Below are 23323 nucleotides of genomic sequence, written 5' to 3' on the forward strand. Positions count from 1 at the left end.
TTACGTCCAAACCCCTCCCTCTGGCTATATCTGTTGTCCTCCCTCTCAATGTTTAAATTAGGCGTGGAGAGTGCCTGGACATCTCCCAACTGTCTCCCCGCAATTCCTAGTTTAAAGCTCTTTTGATCAGATGAGTCAGCCTCCCTCCTAGAAGTCTAATTCCTTCCCTACTCAGGTGGAGCCCATCCCGTGAGAACAGTTCTCTGTCCCCGAAATCCTCCCAGTGCCCATACATCCCAAAGCCCTCCTTATAGCACCACTCCCTGAGCCAACTATTTATCATCACAATCCTGTCACCCCTTTGTCGCCCTTCCCTAGGGACAGGTAGAATCCCACTGAAGATCACCTGAGCCTCAAATTCCTTGAGCGTCTTACCTAGCCTGGCATAGTCTCCCTTGATTCTCTCCAGCGAGAGATGTCTGTGTCTCAGATGACCATGCTTTTAAAGGGAAAAAACTGGCACACATTCATAGGGACATCTTTTAGGGCTGCAAAGAGTCAGACAAAAGGATACTTTTATTTTTAAGTGTGCTGATGTCACCACTGCCAGCATCTGACCCAGGGAGACCTGTGTATTTTGAAGTGGAGGATTTTTTCCAATACTTTAGTGTTCTGCATTTATTGTGAAACATTGAACAAGTGTCATCAACAGTTGTTCTGAGCAAAGGAACAGCTTTGATAGTGTTTGCTTTCATTCAAGTTCTCTTCATTCCAGACATTGTTCATTACACTGAAAACTCTTTCCACGGGCTGTTTGTTCTCAGTAAACAGTGGAAATTCTACTCAGCATAGCAATGCATCTTGAACAAGCATCGTGTAGCTATAAAAAAACCAAATATTTTGGCTGATGAAATGAAAAAAAAACCCAACAGGATATTTCAATTATCCTGGGGCATCATAAGAAAAACCAAGACTATCCTGGTTGAAATAGGTTGTATCGTTACTTTATAGTTACTTTACATGTAAATTGGGGATATTTACTTCTACCTTACAGAGCTGTTATAAGGCTATGCTCAGAAGCGCCGGTGCCCCCGACAGAGGCAGCGGAAGGTCCTGCCCCCAAAATACCGATGACGACCGCCTAGGCGGTCCCCACTCCCTAAATGTCTAGGTCACCTAATGGGTTGTGCCAGCCCTGGCTCTGCTCATTAATATCTGAATTGCATTGAGAGCCTCAGATGGAAGGCACTCTGAAGTATCGTTTTAAAGTGGTGATTTTGACAGTAGCTTGCTAATCTGAGATGAGCCTCTAGAACTAGTGCTGCTAATTCTCCCTCCACCTTCCAAAACTCACAGAGGTACAGTGAGACAAGATGTTCCTTCTCGTTTCCCATATTTCCAAAACTGTGCTCCACTGCAGGAGAAAATGACCTAAAATGCTTCTGAAATTGTATTTTCTATGTGATTTCCCAGCCCAGCAGAGTGGAAAGCATAGAATAAGTAGAAAAAGAAAACTGGTCACTTCTCTGAAACAGAAGCTAATCACTTATTTACTGCAAGTGAGTACCAACTAAAAACTGAGATCTCTAAAATGTGTTGCTGGAGTGTTGGCTGTTTTTTTTCAGTATGATCCCAGTTCTAGTGGTATGACTACTGTATTTCAGTCAGACTGGAACCGCTACAGAACTGAAATCCATGTGCTGTTTACATGGTGCAAGGAAAATCTTTGACAAAAATATGTATATTTTTCTGTTCTTGCAACAATGCTAATTCTTATAAAGCGCATACACTAAAGCCTCTCTCCTAATCATGCCATTTGAAAAGCCTGCATGTTCTCTTTGCTTACAGGCAGCTGTGGTCATGGTGGAATTGTGAATATCAGCCAGCCCTATGTTGTACAGCTGAACTGGAGAGGATTTTCCTTCAAATATGGTTCCTGGGGTAGGGATTACTCTCTTCGGACTCCTCAGAAGGACCTATACTGGGTTGCACCTTTGAACACAGATGGGAGACTCTTAGAATATTACAGACTTCATAATTCCTACAATGATTTGCTGCTATTAAAAATGCTAGAGAGTTAAAAATTCAATATGGGGAAGGCAGTGGCACTGCAGTTTACAATAACTTCATGTATTACAATGTATATAATTCAAGCAAGCTCGATTTAAACAGAAACACATTGTCTGTGAGGAAAACTCTGCTGAATGCTGCTTATGGTAACCGTTTCTCTTATGCTGGTGTTGGGTGGCAAGATATGGACTTTGCAGTGGATGAAAGTGGGTTGTGGGTAATTTATTCAACCGAGGACAACACAGGGAACATTATGATTAGCAAACTCAACGAGACCACACTTGATGTGCTCCATACTTGGAATACAAGGCAGTACAAGCCATCCATTTCCAACACTTGCATCATATGTGGTGTTCTATATGCCACAAGACCTGTCAACACTCGGAAAGAGGAAATATTTTACACATACAACACAAACACTGAACAGGAAGATAAAATTAGCATAATTATGGATAAAATGTTAGAAACAATTCAAAGTATTAACTATAATCCCTCAGACCAAGTCCTGTACATTTACAATGATGGCTACCTTGCTAAATACAATCTCATTTTTCAACCTGTGTTACACTGATATGAATATACACAATTAGAGATCACAGAAAGTCCGATTTTATATCTCTTTGGACAATGTGAAAGTTAAAGTAGCCCTAATCCTACCAAGAGTAGCTCCAGGTCATAAGGTTTATTACCATGAGCTGTCCCATTGAAGGATAGTAAGCTCTATGCCTGGTAACAATTGGTTGCAAGATTAGGTTCATAGGTTTTTAACTGGTGTTCAGCTACAGTGGCAACATGAGTACTAGAAATGCCTCTGCTATAAATATTAAATAGATGACTTAGTGACGGGTAGACCATGTATCATGATAGGGAGATTGCTCACACACTGATGTGCATTTGAAGGAATGTCTGTGTTTGGAAAACACATGGAAACTGCACTGCTGTTTTGTCATCATTGCTCAAAGTATACAAGGCCATAAATATCATATTATGCATTGGCCTCAAAGAATTACTAAAAGATTAAAATCAGAGGAGAATTAGGACTTGATCTTTAAAGAGCAGCCATGGGTTAAGCTGAAGCTGTGGTTGCCTTGGTTCCTTCTTGCAACCCATCAATGTATTTTAGATGGCAGGGCTCCAATGCATTACTTTCCTAAAGTTGCACTTCATGGAAAAACCTTATTAAACATTTTTGGACAGTTGTATTTTCTTAGCAATGTGTCCTGGGGACCTGATCCAAAGCCCAATGAAAGCAGTCCCTTGGTATATGGCACATGCTGCAGTAGAACATAAGCTATGCCATCCTACATGCTCCATTTAGTCCCAGAGTCCATTTAGTCTGCAATTTACTGTGATCTCAATTAGCATCTTTCAAAAACACTCTGAAAACAAGGAGCCAAATTAATTATCAGTATAATTCCATTGGCATCAATTACCTTACACTGGGGGTGAATCTGGCGCATGATCTATCCGTTACAGAATACTGAAGTTGGAACAAAATCATATTCTCTTTATTTTTAAAATGCCACAAGATTTTTATCAATATCTGTACTGTAATTGTGTCAGAAATAATGAGATGAACAGTTACAAAAATGCAATAAATGTTTGCTAGTTGTCTTCTATTAATTCTGTCTTTGTTTTATAATCTGGATCAATAGATGTGAATGATTAATTTTTGTTTAATAGTGTTATGAAAATCCAAACCTTATAGTTGTTTGTCATTGCACAACAGCTGGGAAATTTTTGGGATGCAGCAAGAAGCCAGCTTGACCAAATGATTAGAAACAGAAATCATACTCCTTTGGGCTTAAAGTGTTTAAGAGCTCCTGGAACAACACAAAGGTGTGAATCAATATGTCAGTAACTAGTAACTAGAGGAGGGTCTTGATCAATATGTCAGTAACTAGTAAGTAGAGGAGGGACTTTATTTCCAACCACTAATATATGTTCACTGGTTAGATTAACATTCTCCACCAAGTTGAGATGTTACTTGAGAGGTCTGAGGCTGGTAACACATTTTTAAGTCAGGTGTTGCCACTTACCAGGTATCTGCATCAGTTCCCTGAAAAAAGAACAGGAGTACTTGTAGCACCTTAGAGACTAACAAATTTATTTCAGCATGAGCTTTCATGAGCCATCCGAAGAAGTGAGCTGTAGCTCACAAAAGCTCATGCTGAAATAAATTCACAATAGTTCAACTGAGGGTTTGTTTAACTATAAAAAAATAAAAGACAGCAGAGCATTTCTTGCTTCACATTTTTTGGTGATGGCATCCCATTAATTCCGCAGGATTGCCCTATTCACAGACATAAAAGGCAACTCTATATGGCATCACATTTTAAGGAGCAATTTGGGGCTAGATTCACAAAGAGGACTTAGGTTCAGTGTTGCAACACCTAACTTTAGGTCCCCTGCGACTTATTGGAAGCTTCAGCCCTGACTCAGGTACACAGGCTCCCTATAAATGTATGTGTAGAGTTGGGCACCTAAGAATGGGATTCACAGCAGCTGAGTGAGAGGCTGCTGAAGCTAGCCAATAGCAAATGCTGAGTAGAGGATTAGGCTCGAGTCCACTTAATGCCACTTGGGAATCACAGCTGTGAACCCTCCCCTGGAATTAGGTGTTTAATCAATGTCAGCCCTGTCTGAAGAGGGAAAAGAAAAGACAACTTGGAGGTTGTGATGCCCTTTTATACACAGTATTTAAAACATTCAGCTTGACGGTGGGAGACCAGGGTTCAAATCCCCCCTCTTCTTGTGTCAGAGCAGGCACTTGAACCCAGGTCTTTCACTGTTCAAGTGAGTATGCTAAGTACTGGGCTACAGGGAGAGTGAGGGGAGGGGCTTTCTTACTCTCATCTGATGAAGCTGCTTCACTTTGTATGAAATACAGTGGGGCCAAAGAGCCGTCAGAATGACTCAATAGCAGAGGGATCACAGTATCTAGTTTACAGACCCCAGTTCTAGTCCTGCACCAATGACTGTTTAAGCCTGGACCACTACTCAGTTTTAAGCTGTTACTGTGTCCTATTATTGTCACTGTGAGAAATCTTGTGATTAGCATCAAACTTGCTAGTAGCAGGGAGGGCCAAACTAGTCGACTTTCTTTTGTAGGAGGTGTCATCAGACGCTCCCAGTGTGGTGCTCTGTTCTGTTCAATGTTGATATCAATCAGCTGTGTGTGTGTTCCCTCTGTGTGCTGCCCCGGCTCTGCAGATCGCTGGCACAGCAGACCCTGAGGGAATCCCCAATGACCACAGACTCTAGTAAGATATGAAGGCACCCGGCCAGGTTTATTGTCAAACGAACCACAGTAAGAGTTCACTCTAGACTTGACTCTACAGGGCATACTACGAATATGTGCCCCCTGGCAATGGCCTCAGCTCAGTCAGTGGTGGGACTCTCCACTGCCCCCTAGGCTGGACAAAGACACTGGCCCAGGGATGCATTCGTATAGACAGGTACAACCGCGTTACACATCACTCCTGACATATTGAGGTGCAACCCCTCTATGTAGTAAGGTGCCGCCTCTCACTTTTTACATGTTGGTTTGAACAAAACAACTCTATCCATCATATTACCCTTTTGGCCCTGTAATTGGGATGGGTCAGCTTGTTCCTTGTTATCTGTGTGGAACGTAGAAGTATGCAAATGTTTTGATATCTGGCATCCAGTACCTTTTAGGTATGTCTGTTTTCGCAGCATCAGTCCTTTCCTTGCCGGCTTCTGTGAGCAGGGCCTGCCTCTGGCTCACAGCTTAACTTTGCTTTATGTTAGCAAAGTCTTGACCATTACTTTAGTTTAGGCCTCAGGCCTCATACCAGGTCTCTGATACCAAGGTTTATATCTTAGGGCCTCCTCTTACTACGGGAGGTTCCTATTTACCAAACTGTGCAATGTCAGTTCATTATGTATCTAATATCAGAAAGACTAAAGAAAAGGGCAAGTCTAGCTGATTTTGTGCATTTCCCACTTGCAATTTTTGAGTGTCACATCAGCTGGACAGCTCCATGCCTTTCTGTACTGTCCAAAGAGAGAGTACTCTTCACAGTCATGGAGGTGCCTAATTTGAGATAGTTCCAAATTGCCTCATACTGTAAATGAGTTTCTGGTATGGTACTCACCAATTTACAAAGAGGAGCACGGAGTCCACAGTCCCTGCACAGGCTAGCCAAATTGAACGGCAATGGAATGGGAAAGCAAGTGCCTTCCATTGAAGCAAATGACAAAACTTCCTTTTTCTTCAATTGGAGTGAGACTGCAATAAGACAAAACCTGGACCAGGGCCGGCTCCAGAGATTTTGCCGCCTGAAGCAGACAAAAAAAAAAAAGCCACAATCACAATCTGCAGCAATTCAGTGGGAGATCCTTCGCTCCGACTGGGAGTGAGGGACCCGATGCCGAATAGCTGGACCTGCCGCCCCAAGCACCTGCTTGCTAAGCTGGTGCCTGGAACCAGCCCTGACCTGGACACAAATTTGGTTGTTTGGAGATCCATTCCAGACCTGATTCCTCTCCACAGTCTTGCATCTTGGCCTGTCTCTTTGTCATCTCCTTGTGGATATTTTCCTATCTATTTCTTTGTAACTTGATTAAAATTGAGCTCCTTTCATTCCTCTCAAGATCTCCACTGCATTCTCAGTCACCATTGACAGTACTACCATCCTTCTTGTCACTCAGACTCACTTAAGAATCATCTTTGACTTTTCACTGTCTCTAGAGCTATGCATCCAAGCTGTATCCAAGCCTTGCCACTTTCTTCTCCCTCGCGATTGCAAACAATCCTGTGCATCATTCTGCAGGATCAGCTGCTAGAGAACCACTCCAAGAATGAGAGACTCTTTTACACACCATAGGCCCCCAAGAAATACAGTGGGCATCTCTGGAAGGTCATCTTTTACCAGCAGCTACATACAGACTGTAACAGATAAAGGACGGGAAGGATTGTGACATTGGTATTAGCTGAGAACTGACAATCTCATAGCTGGAGATCAGGCCAGGTCACCTGTGTGTTAGTTTTGCTCAAAACAGGTATTAGTCTTGTAAGAATGTATTTAGAGTTTAGACTCTATGAAATGGTTGTTAGTTGCTGCAGGCATTAATCTCACTTGTAATGGCTGTGGTCCATGCTACAAGAAAATATGTAAGTTTTGCCTTATAAGTTTGAAAATGTTTGCTCTGAACTTGTGAGCTCAAGCACGGGAATCATCTCCCCATCCATCCCGAAGGATTATCAAAATCAGATGGGCTATCAAGGATCATCACAATATACAGGATTGGTTAATGGCCTTATTACACCCATGGAGCAGCACCTGCAGAAGGCCTCATCCCATCGCTTTGAAGGCTGGAAGAGGGAAATAAAAATAGTAGATGTGATGATTGTTCATCTTTTTGTCTGTTTGAACTGTGACAGGGCTAGAGACACCAAACTGAAGCCAGAGACTCCAAGGGGTTACCCCTGAGTCAGCGCTGAAGGATATTTGGAATTGACAGATCACTACAATTCTGTCCCTCCTAGGATGTAAATGGTAACTCATTTGTGTGTAGATGATTACTTGTTTTAACCTGTAAAATAACCCTTTTTTTCCCCCTTAGTCAATAAACCTGCATATATTTTATTACAGGATTGGCTACAGGCATTGTCTTTGGTGTAAGATCCAGGGTACCATCTGATCTGGGGTAAGTGACTGGTCTCTTGGGACTGGAAGCAACCAGAATGTGGTGTGATTTTTGGTGTGAATGACCAATTATCACTAAGTCCAGTTTGTCTGGGAAGATAGATACATGTCTACCCCGCTGTAACAGGACCCTATATAGCGTATAGCGTGGTAGCAGAGGGGCTCCGGCGGCGCTTTCAAGGGTCCGGGTCTCCAGCTGCTGCGGGGAGCCCAGGGTCCTTTAAATCACCACTAGAGCCCTGCAACAGCTACCCTGAGGCTGCAGCAGCAGGGCTCGCCGGCGATTTAAAAGGCACGGGCTCCCCACAGTGGCCGGAGCCTGGAGGTCTTTAAATCATCGCTGGAGCCCTGCCGCCGCTACCCTGATATAACGGGGTTTCAGCTATAACGCGGTAGGGATTTTTGGTGCCCCACAACCACGTTATAGCACGGTAGAGGTGTGTATTGATCCAGGACTACGTTCCCTCTAAGCTGTGCGGCCACATGGCTGCGGAGAAGAATATCAAGAGCCATGTAGGCACGTAGCCACGGGGGCCTGGATTGGAGAGGTGCCTCTTCCCCAGCCCCGAACCTGCTGCAGCCGGGGACTCGCACCTCTCCCCTGGCCCCAGCCCTGGATCTGCCACGTCCGGGGAGAGGTTCCTCTCCCCTGATTCCAGATTTACTGCAGCAGGGAAAGCGGTGCCTCTCCCCTGGCCACAGGCTGCTGCAGCAGGAAGGGGTGGCTCCAGGCCCCAGCACGCCAAGCGCATGCTTGGGGCAGCAAGCCACTGGGGGCACTCTGGTGGTCACCGCGAGGGTGGCAGGCAGGGTGCCTTCGGCGGCTTGCCTGCAGAGGGTCCGCTGGTCCCGCAGCTTCGGCGGACCTCCCGCAGGCACGCCGAAGCCTCGGGACCAGCGGACTGTCTGCAGGCAAGCCACTGAAGGCAGCCTGCCTGCTGTGCTTGGGGCGGCAAAATGCCTAGAGCCACCCCTGGCAGCAGGAGAAGGCTTGGGGGAGTCCTCTCTTTCCGCCACAGCCCCAGGGCATCCTGCACCCCAAACCATTCATCCATGGCCCCACCTCATAGCCCACAGCCCCAGCCAGAGCCCTCACCCACCACGTACTCCAACTCTCTGCCAAGCTCTGATCCCCCTCCTGCACCCTGAACACTTAATCTCCGGGCCCACCCCAGAGCCCTCACCCCTAACCAGAGCCCTCAGCCCCCACACTGTAACCCTCTGCCCCAGCCCTGAGCCCCCTCATGACCCCAAGCCCCTCATCCCTGGCCCCACCCCAGAGTCCGCACCCCCACCCAGAACCCTCACCCTGCACACCGCCAGTCTCTGCACTAGCCCTGAGCTGCCTCCCACTATCTCAACCCCTTGGCCCTAATCCCACCACACATCACCTCTATACTGGTGCACATAACAAAATTCATACCACACATGGATGTAAAAAATTAGAGGGAACATTGGTCCAGGAGTTCACATCTGTTACTGTCTTGCTGATGTCTACTTGTAGACACACCACCAGGTTGGGGTATTACCTTGTTTCTCATCATTCGCCTGGAGGTGGGCACTCAGAGCTGTGAGCCAGTCCAGACAGTGTGACAGGGATCATGAGATCAAACAGTTTGACCTTCTGTAAAACAGCTGCATAGATCCTAATAACTTGAGTATGACATAAGCAGAGCTTCCAGAAAGGCATCCAGTCTAGACAGGAAGACTTCAAGAGATGCAGAATGCACCATTTCCCTGGTAGTTTGTTCTGATGGTTAATCACCCTCCCTGTTAAAAACCTGGGCCTTATTTCTGATGTGAATTTGTCTGGTTTTGGCTTCCAGCTGTCGACTCTTGTTCTGCCTTTCTGCATTAGATTAAAGTGCCCTTTAGTAAGTGATATATTCTCCTCATGAAGGAACTTATGCACTGTAATCAAGTCACCTCTTGATTGTTTTGATAAGCTAAACAGATTCAGCATCTTAAATCTCTCACAGTAAGACTTTTATTCAAGCCATCAGATCACTTTTGTGGCTCTTCTCTGCTCCCTCTCCAATTTTTGTGGACATCAGAACTAGGCACAGTATTCCAGTACCTGTCTCACCAGTACCAGGTACAACACTAAAATTTAGTCCCTCCTCCTACTGGGAGTTCATGTTCAGTTATTTTTCCATTAGGACCCTACATCCTTTTCAGTCACTGCTTTCCATGATACAGTCTCCTTCAGACACCTGAGATGCAGCATTCTAACATTAGGGAAATCTTGTAATATCTCCAATATCTCTGGGTGGGAGCTGAGGACTTTCTAATGGTGACCCTGGTAGGTAGATACACAAGGGAAAGGGAGGCAGAAATAGTCAAGGAGAGTATCATTCTCAGCGATCGCCTTAAACATCTGCCCCCTCCATTTAATCCCCTGGTAACCAGGCTCACCAGAGCATTCACAGAACAGACCTGAGCAGAGAACTCCGGTGTCCTCTTTGTGCCTGCAGTTGTGCTGGCCCCAACCCCTGGAAGGACACGACCAGAGATCGGATTCATTCCCAGAGCAGTTCACATCATCCAGCCAGATCTGCCCAGATCCTTGCCCATAATGAGCAGAGACAGTTGCATTAATGGCATGTCCACATCCCAGTTGTTTGCAAACGACATTGGAGTCTGACAGATCCCAGGAATCATCACAGACTGTCCCCCAGCTGCCATGGTAATAAATCTCCACTCTCCCGGCACAGCGACCTGCCCCATTCACCAGTCTGATCCGCCTGCTCCCTGCAGGGATAGATCCCAGCTGTTAATACGTATTTTCCTACAGAACAGAAAATGTTTGTGAGATTTGGAAATACATCACCTGAACAAACGACACCGATGTCCTCAGCAATTCCTGCCTGGGCTGTCTCGGACGTGGAGTTGTCACAGAGTCAGACGAGTCTCATTTCCTGCACACTGGACCCTTCTCAGCCCCACGGGGCCCGTCCACTCCTCCATAATCTCAAAGGGGTGCCTGGGCCAAATTTTAGTAAGTGGCATTGCAACCTGACTCATAGTGTCATAGCACCTCTCAGATTTGTCCTGGACACTCATTCATAATGACCAGGGATCCTAGTTTTCCATGATAAACGCCCCCCCACCCATTCTCTGATAAAAAAACATAAAAAAACTACATTTTTCCATGATTAAAATGAAATGCTGAACTTTAGTTTCCCTAACCACAATATATATAGGTATCAGTTGACCATAATGTTTTATTGATATATTTATAATTTTTAAACTGACAGCCCGAGCCCCGCACATTCTCCTGATTAGCCGAAGTTTTGATTATCTGATGTGGCCCTAGTCCACTGTGTGGAAGAAAACATTCTTCACTCTTAGGTTGTTTGCAACATGTCAGAGACAGTTTATTCTCAAACAATTGCAAGGGGGAGAGTGCACATGGACAGGGATTCCTCCTTTCTAGGCAGGTCTCCTCCAGACAAACAATTAAGGCAAGCATTTATACCTTTTGTTGCATACAATAATGATCAACAACCGCCTCTTGTTTATACATATTCCTTCCTGATATTTTACTTTTCTCAGCAGTTCCTGCTGCAGTCTATGTTCCATTCTTATCTAACACAAGGTCAAAACAGTATCTCTTACCGTTTTTTCACGCTCGCCCAGGCCCTGCCTTAAAGTCTCGCATTAATTCAGAGTTAGTGTTAGCCTGATTCTTGCTCTGTTCCTAGAAACTAAGATATCTCTATTCAAATTCCCTTTATCCCTTTTCCCACTTCCACAACTGTATCTGTTTTTATTTTTTCACAAAATGTAAAAACTAAAGTTTCCCTGTAAAAATGCAAATTCTGTGCTTTTCCTCATTTTTCTATGGCAAACAGATTTCTAGGATCCCTGATAATGACAGATGATGGAAGGGCAGCAGGGCCAAAATCGAGCAGCTTTGTGACCCTCATGCACCAGGTGACAATGCCTGAAGCAAGGAGGTGATGTGACCCAGGAACCCAATGGTGCATTGTATTTCACGGGGATTCCCTCAGTCCGATATATGCATCATAGTTAACGCTTTGTGTTTGTAATGGAGGTCATGGAAGTCATGGATTTTGTGACTTTCTGTGACCTCTTTGACTTCTGCAGTGGCTGGTGTGCCTGGCCTGGGGGCCCCTGAGCACCTGCGGCACCCTCCCGGCTGCACCCCCATGAGGACCCATGGTGCCCCCTAAGCTGTGCCCCCCAGCACCTGCAGCGCCCCCCGAGCCACCCTCCCCCCCACCAAGTTTTAGTCAGGGGTATATGGTAAAAGTCCTGAACAGATCACGGGCCATGAATTTTTGTTTACTGCATGTGACCTGTCTGTGACTTTTACTAAAAATACCCGTGACTAAAACGTTGCCTTAATCATAGTTCTCTGAAGGGTGCCATGTAAGGTCTCTACCAATAGCCAGTAGATCACTGGTCATCATAATCATTGTGAAATGTATGTACAGATGATATTTAAGGAGTTATGGATCTATACTAAAAATATGTTCTTAAGGTCCTGGAGCTAAGGCAGATCACCAAGAGATGACTTACCTCCAAAATGTTCCTCTCAGGCACTAAGTAATAGACACCTGTTTCCCTTTTAGGTCATCTATATGGTGTATTGCATGCCTCACAGTGGAAGCCTATTTGCAAACTGAGCCAAAGCAAGTTGAAAGTCTGCAAAATCTGCAAGAGAGAAAATGTACGGATGAAACAAAACAGCAGGTGATGTCCTGTTTATGAATAAAGACAAAGGATGGGACTGGTATATTTTGAGGGTGGGGAGTGGCAAAAGAACACGCTGGATCCTTTACGTAGGAGTCAAGCTGACAGTGTCCTTGACTCATGAAAGGAGGGTCAAAGCCAGATTGGCTGTAAAATGCTGCAAGGGTTTACTCTACAAGACATGAGAGAGTCTTGTTAATTACGTCTGGGTTCCAGAATGCATGTTACAATTTTGTAGTATATTGTGGAAGCAGGGAAATAATCAACAAGGATTTGAAGGGGATTTTAATGCATGTCAGTCAGTTAGCAAGAGTCAGGCCATACTGTAACCCTAATGATGTGAGACTTGTAGAAGCAAGGATAGTGCGAGGCGAGAGGACAAGAACTGTGTACAAAGTTATTACGACCTTGTAACTGATAACCAAATATGCAGGCTTGCTTTTCTTAGGAGTGAGACAAATAAGATAGCAGAATTGCTTATGTATAAACAAAATGTAGTGTTGCTCTTTATTGTCTGTATTATTGTTAGTTATTGTCTGTAACAAAAGTATAAAGGCTTGCTGTAATTGTTTACCAGTTGAGAGACCTGTCCAGGACTGGGGCGACCCTGTGTCCTATGGCACTCTCTCCCTCCATTGTAATTACTGGAGAAATAATAAAGTATTTGATTTTGCTGCACCCAAACAAAAAGCGAGAACTGAGTTTTTCTCCGACAATTTGGGGGCTCGTCCGGGATGGCAACACCCACGGACCCACAGACGGCTACTACGGATCATTTCCCTTCTAACCCCATGGCGCTACATGAGAGGTATGAGACCTTTTGAAATCTCTATTGGGGTATCGGAGGAGGACTGTCCGTGGGGACGTCTGTCTCTGTTGGGCTCACGCCATCTGAACTTATTGACTGTGCAGCAAGATCAGATGCAGAGTGGTATTGGGGAAAGGCCCCGACAAGGTTAGTTATTAGCAGTATTGGGAACTGCTGAGTTGGCCAACAAGGTAATGCATAGGTAAATGCATAAGGTAATGCATAGGTAAATGCATTAGAATGCACCGGTGCTGAGGGGTTTTTACCGCCTCAAGAGGGGTTGTCATACCGCCTCATGGTATTGGTCCGGACCAGGTAAAGATGCATCGTGGTTAAAAAAAAAAAAAAATTAAAAAGAGATAAAAAGGTTAAAAAGGAAAGAAAAAAAAAAGAGGCCTTGGTATGTGTGTGTGTGTGTGTACACCAGTGTGAGTGGCTGTTACCGGAAGACGCCCAGAATACCCTGTGAAGCGAATGCTCAAGATCAGGACTACTCTAACGCAAGCCCGGTAACTAGTGGATCTTTAGGAGATCCGACCCATGGTGGGCTGACTCGGCCTGGCATAGTCCGGCGAGGAAACTATCTGGGTCTTGGAGTGTGTGAACCCATCTTCCCTCCCCTTCCTTTCCGTGTGGGCTACTGACAGTCTGATCATCTCACTGGATGCAATCAGAGTAAGCGGCGCCGTCTTCCAGAGACTAGCCGACGCTCTTTTCTGAAGGGAGGTGTAGGAGAGTCGTGGTCATTTTTGTGAGTCTCTCCTGTGTGAGTACCCTGTAGGGAGAGATCCTTAGATTCTGATCCGCTAGCGCGGACAGGGCACCCCCTCAGTTTGTGTGATTGGAACATGGGGGAGGGACAGTCTAAACATTCCACCTTACCCCCTAAGGGTACCCCAGCATATTACATGTACGTACATTATGGTCCTAAAACCTGCAGGTATTTAAATGATTGGAATCTGTACATGCGTGAAAATTCATTTAAACAATGCCCATTAGAAGGTACCTTCAATCTAGATAAGATCATATATCTCAGAGGAGCCTTTAATCACCAAAGAAAAGCCTCTGACACAGTGTGAGCAATTTGTCTAGGAACGGGTTAATTTGAAATTCAGCTTAGCCCAGAGATAAAGGAGAAGTTGTTTTGTGTTCAAGGTCAAGAATCAGCGCGGACTATGCTAAGTGCAAAGAAAAACTGCTTTCAGCCCCAGCTGCTTGTGGAAAATAGAGACAGAGGCAAACCAAAGGCAATACAAGTTACAGAATTGAAATTACATTTGCAAAGCTTAACTTTCCAGTGAGACATGTGTGAGTATTAAAGTGGCTTAAGGCTTGGAGCATTCATATTTTTCCTGAGTGAGGTGGGAGCATTCCCAACACTCTCAATTGTTGTTTTATTATTTTAATGAAGCTTTAAAATTTGGTTATATGGTGTGTTTTCTCTTTCCTGCCCCACCGTCCTGCAGTGTCAGTCTGATCACCTGACATGAGGGATAAATTGGTAACAGAAATTTGTCACAGTTTGGTGAGCAATTATGAATGGGGGAGCCCTGCAGAATTTACACCATCTATCTGTTTTACCCTTGTTATTTTATGTTTGTTTTGTTTGGTGCTGTTGGTGTTATATGTTAAGAATAGCATGATTAAATGTAAGCCCTAATAGAATAAGGAAACACTCTGGTTTTGTTCTGTTTTGTTTAACCGGTTACTGTTGTTTTTCTGCTCTGTTCATTTGGGCGTTGGGTGTGTGAGCGGAACTGAACTTCTCATTCGTAATTCCTCAAAGTGGAAGCCATGTGTGCGATGAAGCTCTGAGGTAGTATTGAGATCCTTCTGTCCCGCCCCCTGTAGCGGACAATGTAATAGAAGTAGAAAAATCTGGCTTAGACTGTAATTTTCTCTGCTTTCTGTGTAATTTTCTTTTCTGTTTAAGTGTCAGCAGACAAATGGGTGGGTCTCTGGGTAGACCCCCTAAAGGGGTTTGGATTGTGTGTTAAGTAAATGGCCTTTACGCAATGGCCATATATTTTTGCCCAGGGGGCAAGCCTTACTAGGGAGGACTTGGGTAGCCTTGTAAGTAAAAATGTTTTAGGGAAAAGACCAGAAGGGTGGGGGCTAGTTGAGAAGCCCACCGTCCTAGCTAAACTGGTTGTGGAACAAGCTAGTGTCCATGGATGGGACGATTCAGCGAGAAAAACAGGATCGGGCCCAGGCGGGCACGCAACAGACAGAGAGATTGGAGAACAGGTTGGAAACTTTTGAGGGTGTAGTGGAAGGAAGGAGTAAGTGAATATAAGCATGAGGATTTCAAATACTCAGGAGGATATTTGGTATGGTGATTTGAGTTGATAACAGTGACTGTTGGGAGACAAGCAAGTGATTTTTAAGGAACATGAAAAGTTGACTCTGTAGTTGCTGGAGGGAACAGCAGTTGAACTTTGTAAAAATGCTACAGAGAAGAGTTCTTGGTGTCTTTAAAATGTTTGTAAATAAATTCAGGCAAAGAAATTATTAGATTGCAATCATTTCGCTATGAACAATTTTGTTAAATTAGTTGAAGCATGTATACAGTGTTATGTAATGAAAATTGTATTGGGCTCTAAGGGCACTGTAAGTGGTGGTGTTTTCTTTCAGTGTTTAAAAGTTAAAAGTAAAAAAAGCAAGCCAGAAAGCATCTATGTTAATGCACATTATCTAATTGATAAGGTAGAAGGGGTCCGCTGAAACCTGGGCTGCCTATGAAACACATACGAGTAAATATGGGGTAATTCCTCTGTTTTGCCTAGAATCAACATGAGTATTTGTATATTTTAAGTATTTAACTGCCCAGAAGGGGTGGACCTCTGTTTTTGTCTTTCAGATAATCAAAGAAAACTAATGCCAGCTGCACAGCATTCAACGTACCATGATTTACTGGCACAGTCAAAATTATGTTGTGTGTTCTATGTTCTGTCTTGTGGTGTTTGTCTCGTGGCCAAAATTGTTGTGTTTAATATTTTCATGAGATGGTCTGATTTGAAATCAAGCGGAAGTGTTGGATTGAAATGCAGATACTTGTTTTGTTCAACTTAGAATACAAAGTGTTTGGTTACATCAGAAAAATGTGATATACTAAAGTCTAATACATTTTCTTAAGTAAGAGAAAGAAACTACATTGGCCAAATCTTTTAATTGAGAATTGTTGTTAAAATTTGCATACTGACAGTCTTTGGAAGCAAGGACATGAAAAGTTAACCCACTCCTCATATTGTACAAGGGATCCTTCTGGCTACCTCAGACTTTTAGCCAGAGGGCTGGGGATGGTGGAAAGCTATTGGACTAGAGGTTATATTAAGTGAACTTCTCAAAGTGGGTGTGCTTGTCCTGGCTTGTTGTTCCAAAGTTCTGTAATAAGGTTATTTTAATGAAAGGGTATATGTGGCATACATTGAATAATAAGACTAATGTACTGTATAACAGTAATGTTTATGTGTTCATGGTATAAAAGAAGGTATATAAGTAAAGAGTAAAAGTTTCCTTTGTAGGTTAAAAAAACAAGCCATGAAGGGAGAAAAAAGAATAGCTAACATGCTCAGTCTAAGGATAAGGCGCTGGCCCCAGACAAGGACACCGCTCACGGCTAAGACTTGGCTGACTACCAAGGAAAGGGGGGGATGGTTGCTGCAGTTAAATGAGATTGGTGTGCAGCGGGCAGCCCACCCTCCTCCTTGGGGACCTTTTGTAAATATTCAGATTGATTTTATTTAAATGTCTAAATGTTGTGGTATGGATATGTATTAGTTTTAGTTGATGTATTTACCAATTGGGTTGAAGCTTTTCCCTGCAGGAAAGCAGATGTTAGGACTGTTGTGAAATTTTGCTTAAAGATTTTGTACCATGTTTTGCATCCCTGTGAGTATCAACAGTGATTGTGGAAGTCATTTTACTGGACAGATTGTAAAGGAGTTATGTGCAGCTCACTGCCCTCACCACCCACAGTCTGCTGGGACAGTGGAACGCCAGATCGGGATTTAAAAAAAAAATAAACAGGCCAAGATTTGTGCTGAAACAAACTTAAAGTGGCCAGATGCCCTTCCTTTGGCACTGATGAGTATGAGAGCCATTCCCAATCGAAAGACTGGACTCAGCCCTCATGAAATTTTGACAGGACGCCCAAAGCGACTACCAGCTGCACCCCCACTAACCCTAGCTCAGATGGACATTCATTTGATGGATGACATAATGCTTAAGTATTGTCAGGCACTAATGAAATGTGTTAAGTCTTTTTATACACAGGTGAAGGAAGCACTACCGAAGGATCCTGTGCAACCCTGCCACTCGTTGGAACCAGGAGACTGGGTCTACATAAAGATCCATCAACGGAAGACTGCCTTGGCTCCACGCTGGAAAGGCCCTTTCCAAGTCCTGTTGACTACCAACACCGCTGTAAAGTGCCACAGACTGACTGCTTGGACCCAGGATTCTCACTGCAAATAGACCCCTCCACATCAGGAGAATTTTCCTACTGATGATTAGCCTATTCTTTCTTCTAGTTCCACTGTGCTTCTGGACAGCAGGAAAAAGGACAAGGTGACGTGCTCGTAACCTCTCCCTTGTCCACTGACAGACCTACTGTGCCTTTGAACTTTTCTAGAAAAAGCAAAACCATTACAGGGTGATGTCCTGGTAATCTCCCTTGTAGGATGCTGAACCATGACTGCTTCGGAAAGAAGAAGAAGAAACACCCACTCCACTGACATTGCCAAAGTCCAGGAATTCCTGACTAAAAGGGACATTGAGAACTGACCCTGGTGACGAAGCAAAGGATTACACACTGGCAAAAAAAAAAAATTGTGGGACCCATGCTTGGGAATGTGGTATTGATTGGATTTTGGGGTTTATTCTACAGGCTGCGCCCTGTGTTTTGGATAAATCCTTCAGTATGTATTGCCCTCCCTAATTGGATTTTAAATGACATTGCCTTTATCCAGTTTTTAGATCACTTTTACATACCCAGATTGCTCACAAGGGGCTGCCATTAGATTAGCACAACAGAGAACCTGGAAAAAGAGGAAATTGGGCAGATCCCTGTGGGCTGGGGCTAATAGTGTAGTAGCCATTTGGAATATTTTTAAAGGCCAAGAACATGATAAGAAATTGGGCCAACTAGAAAAGGCCACTAGCCTTATTTTTGAAGCTCAGCTATCTTAAGTACAGGCTGGAGTTGGTGAGTTACATGTCATTTCCACCCTTAGTTCTATGACCCAGAAGTTACTGACAGAGATGGTATTGAATATCACTGAGGCTGGGAAGGCATTGCAGTGGGATCTAGACCAGACTTGGCCCACTGCCCTTACAGACGCATCAGGAGTACCATCTGATCTGTGGTCATGAAGACATACTTGGACACTTTCTGGATGGAAGTGTGGACATTCACAGTGCTCCTTCCAAGCATATGGACCGGTTAGGGTGGGTGTGGGCTCCCACATACCGAATCCTGCTGGGTCCATGGGGAGGATGCATGTGGGACTGTAATTATTTACCGAGACATCTGGGAAATTAGACCACCTGGTATACCTACCTGATTTATAGACAGTACCCCATGAATAACACCTGACATTTTGGATAAGAATAGAGAGTCAATGGACATTTTGGCTGTTAGAACCACCACAGCTCAGTGTATCTATAAACTGAAGCCAGGGGAAGTTGTCACTGTTTATGACAATATTTGCTGAGAGGGTGGAGGTCAAGGAACTACCCTGACGGGACACCCACTTTTTCAAGCTAATGATAGCTGTGTGTACGTTAAAGCCATCACATTGCAAGATATACATATTGATCTTACCACTGCTGCAGGCAATTATATCATTTACTGGCCTGCAGATAGAATGTTGCAAGTAGCTCTTAGATTTCAGGTATATTTTAATTGGACCAGAGTAGTGTCTGATCGGTTTCAGAGGTTTAAAGAATCTCTGAATTGCAAGGGCAAATTCACATGCTTCAGAATATATATCAAGCTGAAAAGAATGCCTTTCATACAGCTTATAGAGTGTTTACTTTATGTACTAAGTATGATGTCTTGTGCTTTGTAACCAAAATTGTACAGCGGCCCCATTATATTATTCCTATGGGAATGTTATTGTTTGTAGTGTTGTTAGTTAGCTTTGGATTATATTATTGTTGTTGTTGTTGTAAAAAAAACTTAATAATAGCAATACCTTTCATGTTCATGCTAATCATGCTTTGTCATTACATCCACTCAAAACCCCTAAGGTTGAAACATCTGATGTAGAATCTGAAATCCACGAATTAATGCAAATAGAGATTTGAAATTATTTGTTGTACTAGAAGTACAAAAGGGGGGAGTGTGGAAGCAGGGAAATAATTAACAAGGATTTGAAGGGGATTTTAATGCATGTCAGTCAGTTAGCAAGAGTCAGGCCTTACTGTAACCCTAATGACGTGAGACTTGTAGAAGCAAGGATAGTGCGAGGCGAGAGGACAAGAACTGTGTACAAAGTTATTACGACCTTGTAACTGATAACCAAATATGCAGATTTGCTTTTCTTAGGAGTGAGACAAATAAGATAGCAGAATGGCTTATGTATAAACAAAATGTAGTGTTGCTCTTTATTGTCTGTATTATTGTTAGTTATTGTCTGTAACAAAAGTATAAAGGCTTGCTGTAATTGTTTACCAGTTGAGAGACCTGTCCAGGACTGGGGCGACCCTGTGTCCTATGGCACTCTCTCCCTCCATTGTAATTACTGGAGAAATAATAAAGTATTTGATTTTGCTGCACCCAAACAAAAAGCGAGAACTGAGTTTTTCTCCGACAATATGTAACAATTTGTTTCCAATACTTCTATTGCTAATGTTTGAATGTCTATCTTTGTTAAATAAACCTATACTGGACTTCACTATAAACATATATAAATTCTGTGAGATAAGTGGAGAGGTGATCTGAGGTCTAACTGCTAGTCTGAGTTGCGTTGCTTCTTGTGAATAGTGAGAGTGTCCAGGGGTCCAGGGGCTGGACACTGCAGGGAGATGTTTGGAGGGTTTGAGGGCCTCCCTTCTGCACTTGGCCAGGAGAACTGTATGTTTGCCTACATCAGGGTCTTGTGACAGGTTAATCCAGGTGTGGACATGATGACCCATCTAGAACCGCTGGTGGTTCGGGATGCACTGTTTAGGAAACACTGGACTAAAGCTAGCTCAGGTATGTCACACCGCATGTTTGCAGTGCTGATGTCTTTAGGGGTGCTTTACACTGATTGGCCGGGGAGGGAGCACTTGGTCCGTGGGTTCTCTAGCTTGAACTCTGGCTGAGGAGTGTCTGGAGTGACAGCTCTGGAAAGTGGGTTGCTGCCATGAGATTTTGTTCCTGTTACAGAAGGAACTGAAAACTGGAACCACATGAGCATCATTCAAATGTTGTATTTTAGGGGTAATTCATCTGGGGGCTTTGTCCCTAGCAGAGTAGCTAGCAGCTTGTGGTTGGTGTCTAAATGGAACTTTAGGCCTACAAGGAAGTCTCTGAAGCATTTACATGCCACGCAGGGGATAATACCTTGTTTTGTAAATATGCACAGCACTGCTATGTTAGTGAGAGCTGGAGAGGCATGTGTGATGGGTGCCACATTGTAGGTGACTGTGTTTGAAAGAGAACTGTGCTAGGTCCATAGAAAGCTGAAATGGCTGAAACCACAGTATCTTTATTCAGACTATATAAGGCTAAACTCAGTAGGATGCTCAGGCTATGTACAATCTCCCTGAATTCTGGGCTCTGTGTTGGCCCCAGTGCCATGAAATTTTGTCCTTGTGAAGGTATCTCAAGGGTTTTGACTTCTCCAGAAATTTTCCCAGGAGGCTCATATGCCCAGACACCGACATGCTTCACTGATGTTCTGAGCCTCACTCTTCTGGGTTATGGCTTGAACATTTTCTGGGTCTGTTCTGATCCCTGTCCCACCAATGATTTGACCCAGAAACTTGACTCAGTTCTGATACCTCACTCTTATTGTTTAATTTTAGGCCTAACTTCTCCAGGCCCTTTAGGACTGCAAAGAGAGATTGAGTCTGCACTGACTCATGTATGGGAATATCATTCATTTGGTAGAGGATCTCTTCCACCCTCCTGAGAGTAGTGACACTTTCCCTTTGAAGTATTCAAGGGCAGACAGCTTGCCAAGCAGTCCCTGATTGAAACAAAAGCCTCCAAAACTTTGAAAGTTGTCAATATACAGATTCTCTCTTTGATTTTCTAGCCCAATCTAGATGCTTGGTTCCTCCATGGAGACAGAGCACTCAGATTTCCAATGGCTCATATGCCGTGAAAAGAAGTGGGTTGTGCTGACTTGTTGTCAGTGTCTATCCTTTTTCTTTTCTTAGACTCAGGTCTACAGAGTGTTAGTCCTACAGGGCCTCAGATCATGCTGTTTCCAAGGTTTTGGAGATGTATCACGCCTGTCCTGGCTGTGGTGCCTGCCAGCTTATGTGATGCTGGCTTTGCTGAACCTGCTGCTGGGGGAGTGAGAGGGAAACTTTGTCTATCAACTGAATGTTCCCTTCAGTTGCCGTCTTCAGTCTGGCCTGAACATTTGTGGATCAGGGTCCACTGACCCCAGAGATATCTTTAAAAAAATGTAATTTTTTCATAAACACTTTGAATTTCTCAAGTTTCTATTATTTGATAAAATGTCATGGGTCTTTTATGGGTAAAAGAATACAGGCAATCAGTATGTTTCCAAACTGAATTATTTAAAGTTGCCAGTTAAAGGTACAGAAAGGAGCTGAAAAAGTGGATGCAGACTTTATGATTATTTCGTTAAACAAAAGAGGCAATCAAAACTCTTCGGGAATGATATGGCAGAGAGGAACCTTCTTTGTTTGCAGAATCTTTCATCTTATGTTTGAGACTGTGATGGATCTGCTAAGAATAGGACTACAACCCCCACCAGACCCTTCCCCACAGCACTTCCCTTTCCTCTGACCAGGTAAGGGTAATGGTCCTGAACCAGGAAAGGACCAGGCTATTGTAGGGAGCAGTGGCCGCATGGCAAGTGAGGAGCTGCAGAGAGCTGGATGCAGAGGGCAATCCCCAGGAACCACATGCAGAGCTGCACATGGAACAGGCTGTGACTGCCAGAGCTAACTGCTGGCTGCAGGTCTGTGAGAGGTTTATGGAGGAACAACAGCAGCTGGGCAGGGAGCCAGTGGAGAGCGGCCCCAAAGAGAGAGACTAAGTCAGCCCGACCTAGAAACCTGCAAGGTCCCATTTGCTTGAACAGAGATTGGACTGGAGAGGGCACTCCATGCACTAGGCCGGAAGAACCCTGACTCTCAACTGGACAGCCCCAGAGACCCAAACATTTATCAGTATTTTTCCCTATGAACTGTAACTGTTTAAGCCTCTGGACCTAGTGTGTGTATAACCTTTCCCGTTCCCTTAGCCACGTGTCTGAGCAGTTAGTGGAACCAATCAGACCTAGTTGCCGAAGCACCTACAGTGCTTGCCTCCCAGTGACGGTGTACCGGGCACACTACTGGCACTTCAGGGGTTTGGTGTACTCCAGCCCTGAACTGCTCCAATAATTACAGGATTGTTTCTAATGGGTTAAAGCAGAACTTGTGCTGAGACTAACATGTTCCTTTTGGGTTTGGTGTTTTTACAGTGTGAACGTGCTCTGCTTGTGGGTACAATGCATGTGTTTGAGCTGGTACCCACATACCAAAATGGCTGAAACATGCAACTCCCCCTCTTGGGTGTTTCTGTCCCTCTCTCATTCCTTTCCACTGTGAGTGCTGGACCATCTTCTGTACGGCCAGAGACCCTAATGTGCAGCAGTCAGGGGTGCTGGGAGAGGTTTTGTTTTCTGTGGCTAGTAACTGTCCCTAAAGTTACTCCTACCAGCGCCCTATTGCCGTTTGTTGCTGCTGCCATTCCCTGAGTGCTAGGACGTGACTGGTTTGGAAAGTGGGGGCACCTGTGAGTTGAAGTGGCCACAGGTTAGACACAGCAACATTGTAGCCATAACATAGATGTGTAGATTTTAAGGCCTGTAGGGACAATTAAATAATCCAGTCTACACATGACAGACCATCAGTCACCCCTGCATTGAGCCCAACA

The 23323-nt window shown here is 44.2% G+C and overlaps 1 pseudogene; it reads left to right on the forward strand.

Annotated features, from left to right (window-relative positions):
• LOC123346871 overlaps positions 1-2581 on the forward strand; it is a 29700-nt pseudogene extending 27119 nt beyond the window's left edge.
• Positions 2582-23323: the final 20742 nt, after the last annotated feature.

The sequence above is a fragment of the Mauremys mutica genome, chromosome 1 (genome assembly GCF_020497125.1).
Source record: "Mauremys mutica isolate MM-2020 ecotype Southern chromosome 1, ASM2049712v1, whole genome shotgun sequence".
In the NCBI taxonomy this organism is placed as follows: domain Eukaryota; kingdom Metazoa; phylum Chordata; order Testudines; family Geoemydidae; genus Mauremys; species Mauremys mutica.